At 49.0% G+C, this 5,126-nt stretch overlaps 1 pseudogene; it reads left to right on the top strand.

Annotated features, from left to right (window-relative positions):
• Positions 1-415: 415 nt before the first annotated feature.
• LOC132488153 (stress-induced-phosphoprotein 1-like) lies at positions 416-4,857 on the top strand (annotated as a pseudogene).
• Positions 4,858-5,126: the final 269 nt, after the last annotated feature.

Here is a 5,126-nt window from a genome sequence, read left to right as displayed (position 1 = left end):
CAAGCCCCTCAACCAGGCCCTTCCCTGGCACTGCAGCGGGCGCCAGTGCCTCCCTCCTGAGCTCCACAGCCCTGAGAGGACCACAGTCTAGCGCGATTATAGTCTGACTGTCCTGTGTAAGAGCTCTGCACCGCCCCCATGCCCCATTCCTAACACAGCAGAGTACAGAGGGGAACCCTCTCTCTCTGTGATCATGGGGGGCAGTGGCTTCCTGGGGCAGGAGGAGGGTCTGCACTAGGGGTCATCCTGTGACCCTAGTCCAGCACCAGAAGAGAGGGTGTGTGGAGACCCAGAGAGTCCTGGAGAACGTGACAGCAGTGGGCAAGGTGGGACCCCAAAGGGAGGAGCAAGACAGGTGGTCCCAGGGCTGACCAGGCAGACGTTTGCCTAGACACACCGGCCGTGGGGCTGGCAGATGCTCAGCTTTGCCTATGTACCTTCCGGAGGTAAAGGCCTCTCCAGCTTCGAAGGTGGGCCTCCCCTTCCTGGCTCCCTCTTCCGGGCTCCCAGCCCTCTGGTGGAGGAGTTGGGGTGGGGCGAGGAATCAGCTTACATTCCTCGTGTGCCCCTTGTCATGTGCCTGCCCGATCCAGACCTTAATCCCCCGTCTGTTACCTTTGCTCCTCAGAGAAGTGTTGCTATGATGGCCCAAGGGCTCCAGCCGCTTGACCAGGACAGAATAGGGGGCTCACAGGAGGAACAGGGAGAAGAGTATGGGGGAGCCCGGGACCCTCTGCATCCTCTGCTGAATTCTCAATTCTCCACAGCCATTGGAGGCCTCTGGCCAGCCTGCCTGGCTGACCTTAGTCCTGGCCCACTCCCCAGCCCAGCTCCAGCCCTCTCCCCTCGATCCACCCCTACCACGACTGCTGAGGTGGCCATATGCTGGCTGAGGAGGGACCGGAGAGGCGGTATGAGAGAGGAAACAGCACCTTCCTCCCTCAGTGTGCTTCCAGGGAGGGTGTTCTGGGCCAAGAGAACAGCCTTAGCAAAGTTCTACAGGTGAGTCAGCTCATGCACGGGAGGGAGCCACATTCCAGAGCCCCCAGTTCCCTAGCTCAGGGGCCCAGTCAAGGCTCCCCCAGGGTCGGGGAAGGGTCTCCAGTTCTCCAGTTACAGCCCTGCCCACTGCTGCATCACCCAGGTATCCACGATGTCAACCCACCTCTGTCAAGCACGTCGACAGGGTGAGAATCACTCTGTGAGCCCCAGTCAGGGGCAAGGACAAATAGATGTCCCTGCTGAATCAGACAAACTGACTTCTTCCCTGCCTCTCCCCTGTCCACCTTTGCCTCACCTGCTGTCTGTTCTTCCTCCCCGGGAATAATGGTGCCCAAGTAGGAAACCTGGCCCCAGACCTGCCCTTTATCTCCAAAGGTGCATCCTCTAAGGTCAGGGGTCTGATACCTAGAGCCATTTTTCCTGGGTTTTTCTGCCCAGACTGGCATCTGTCCTGCTGGAACCTCTGGCTGGATTCCCCACCTTACCAAGTCAGGCTGTGTATGGCGTTGAATGATGAAAAAAAGGAAAATCATGGTTCTCATACAGATAAAAAATGAACAAATGTTAAAGATTGTGTTTAACTTAGTATTAATGAGGGAACCAGGCAGATGTTACAACCAGTTCAAAGGAGAATTCAAAGAAGCCTTAATTTATATGGAATAAAGGAATGTTTAAATAAATTTAGAAATACATGTAAAACTGGCTTTTTCTATTGGTAGGGGGAGGGTCTAAATCTCCAGTGAACAATCTATTTGCATGATTATAAACAATTATTTTGCACTGCTATCAGTCATCCACAAAGTACAGGTTGTAAAAAAAGAGATGCTTGTTTAAAAATATAGAGAGAGCATCAGAAGAATGTGTTCTAATCAAAACAATGCATAGTTTTCCATCGGAAACATCCAGTAATTTTTTTTTAATTCAAAATTTCCTTACAGTGATCAGACCCTCTGAGCTGTGAAGCAGAGGAAATGGAGCTTAGTAAGTACTGGAGATGTCAGGGAAGGCTTCCTGGAGGAGAGGGGGAGGACAGGATAGGAAAGGGGAGGGCACTAGCAGAGACCACTAGTTGTCCCTGAATATTCCTCCTCCCGTTCTTCATTATTAATACTATCCCTTATTTTTTTAAATTTATTTTTTGGCCGTGCTGTGCAGCATGTGGCATCTTAGTTTCTCAGTTCCCCCACCAGGGATCGAACCCGGGCCCCCTGCATTGGGAGCGTGGAGTCTCAACCACTGGACCACCAGGGAAGTCCCCATTATCCCTTATTCTTAGCTGGGCATGGGGTGGTCCAGAATAAAGACTATATTTCCTAGCCTCCCTTGTAGTGGGTGTGACAATGTGACCCCATTCTGGCCAATAGGATGAGTGCCGTGAGGGATGTAGGGTAAGTGTCCCCAAAAGGAAAAGGTGTTACTCTTTGTCCTTCTCCTTCTTGCTGACTGAAATGTGAAACTCAAGCTCTTGGACCATGAACTAGAGGCTGTGAGTGGAAGATGGTGGAGCAAAGAAGGAAGGTCCTAGACATCCTTGTAAATTCACCTGACTGACCGTGGACTACCCACCTCCAAACTTGTTTGGTGTGAGAGAGAAATAAATGTCTGTCTTATTCAAACCACTGTTATTTGGGGTTTTCTGTTTTTTTTTTTTTTTTACTGCCCTAGCCCTGACTTTACACCTGTGTTGGGTAGAAACTTTGCATGGCCTCCCTTCTCTGACTCAGCAGCCCCCAACTCAGCCAACATGAGCGGGGCTCCCTTCATGGGGGCAGTAGACGGTCTTTGGGGGCATGCGTCTCTTTCAGGCAGCCCAGTCTTTTAGGCGCTCTTAGCCCTTCATGATTTTCCTCTCTTCACCCTTCTCCATGTCTCCCCAGCAAGCACCCTCCGCTTGGGCTAAGTGGGAACCCTCATCCTTTCCAGGTTCATTTCCAACTCCATGCTTTTGCTCCTGTCTCAAGAAGGAGTAGGCAGTGTGAACTGCCCATTGACCAAGGAAGAAATTGGAAAAGCAGTGCAATTTTTACCTTTCATAAAAACTCTGGTTGCAGAGAAACAAAAATCTGCTTGAAGCTGTCAGAGGGTCAACACAATAGTGAAGAATTCCTAGAGCAAGATACAGGAGGAGACAAAAATTCAGAGAGGGAGGCTCAGCATTTGGAGCTGTTTTCCCATGGCAGGCAGCGGGGGCGGGGCGGTGTTGCCAATCCTAAAAAGGCAGCTGGGAAGCTGAGCAGTACTTTGAACAGCTTCTAGATTACTACAGGGACAAAAGTAGGAGCCCAGGGCCTGCCAAAGTTTGGGGAAGGGTGTGTGAATGGCTCTTATAAATCCACAGACCACTGGTTTGAGACCCTCGAAGGCTGTACCTTGGGAGTAAGGGTGATCTGGAAGCCAGACCTCACGTAGACTGCAGCCCAGCTTTGAGTCTCAATCCCTAAAATTGGATTAAAATGATCTTTAATTTCTAGTGAGTTCAGGCACCAGGACAGGAAAACAAAATTGTCTCTGCAGGAAGATAACATTGTGTTAATCCTCAAAACATGCTACAAACTAATTTTTTTTTTTTTTAATATTTGGCACACAACTAAGGCAGCCAAGCACAGGAGGAGACCAGACAACTGAACCAAGAGCTAGCAGAAACAACAGACAATAGAAACACTCTCAGAGGATGGTTGCAAAACTCTTGCCTTCAAGCCTGACTGGGGCAAGGGCTATTCATGAAAAGCAGAAGCTCTTGAGTCCTTAAACCCATTTGAAGAAGCCAAGTGAACCTATGAGGAGGGTTTAAAACACAAAGCAAACAATCCTCAGCTCAAAGAGGGTTTACAGAGTATGGAGGCCTGGCTGGCAGAGAGGAAATTCATGAACCCTTTCAACATGTCCAGTCTGTACCAGAAGTTGGAGTGTGATCCCAGGACAATACCTCCACCACCACTTCCTCCCAAAAAGGAGACCAAGCCAGAGCCAATGGAAAAAGATCTTCAGGAGAGTAAGAAGCAGGCACTGAAAGGAAAAGAATTGGGGAATGATGCTTGTAAGAAGAAAGATTCTGATGCAACCTTGAAGCTCTATGACAGAGCCACAGGCCTGGACCACACCAACATTACTTTCGTGACCAACCAAGCAGCCATGTACATTGAAAAGGGCAACTACAGTGAATTCCTGGAGCTTTTTGAGAAGGCCATTGAAGTTGGCCAAGAAGACTACTGACAGACTACCAGAGCTTATGCTCAAATTGGCAACGCCTATTTCAAAGAAGAAAAGTACAAGGATGCCATCCATTTCTACAACAAGTCTCTGGCAGAGCACTGAACCCCAGATGTGCTCAAGAAATGCCAACAGGAAGAGAAAATCCTGCAGGAGCAAGAGTGACTGGCCTACATAAACCCCGAGTGGGCTTTAGAGGAGAAGAACAAAGGCAATGCATGTTTTCAGAAAAGGGACTATCCCCAGGCCAGGAAGCATTAAACGGAAGCCATCAAACAGAACTCAAAAGATGCTAAATTGTACAGCCATCAAGCTTCCTGCTTGATTTCAGATGGCACTCAAGGACTGTGCGTAATGTATCCGGCTAGAGCCAACATTCATCAAGGGTTATACATGGAAAGCAGCTGCCCTAGAAGTGACGAAAGACTACCCAAAGGCCACAACTGTCTACCAGAAGGCACCAGACCTGGACTCCAACTGTAAAGGAAGCAGCAGGTGGTTACCAATGCTACCTCATGGCCCAGTACAACCAACACGACAGCCTGAAGATGTGAAGTGATGGGCCGTGGCTGCCTTGAGGTGCAGCAGATAATGAGTGACCCGGCCATGCAGCTCATCCTGGAACAGGTGCAGAAGTACCCCTAGGAATATAAATTGGTACAGCCACTGTGGAAAACAGCATGGAGGTTCCTCAAAAAACAAAAAAAAGAGTTGCCATATAATCCAGCAATCCAACTCCTGGGCATACATCCAGACAAAACTATAATTTGAAAAACATGCACCCCTATGTTCATAGAAGAACTATTTACAATAGCCAAGACATGGAAACAACCTAAATGTCCATCAACAGATGAATGGATAAAGAAGATGTGGTACATATACACAATGGAATATTACTCAGCCATCAAAATAGC

The sequence above is a fragment of the Mesoplodon densirostris genome, chromosome 4, assembly GCF_025265405.1.
Source record: "Mesoplodon densirostris isolate mMesDen1 chromosome 4, mMesDen1 primary haplotype, whole genome shotgun sequence".
NCBI lineage: Eukaryota > Metazoa > Chordata > Mammalia > Artiodactyla > Ziphiidae > Mesoplodon > Mesoplodon densirostris.
Note: the sequence above shows the minus strand (reverse complement) of the source record. Positions and strands in the feature narration are given on the sequence as shown.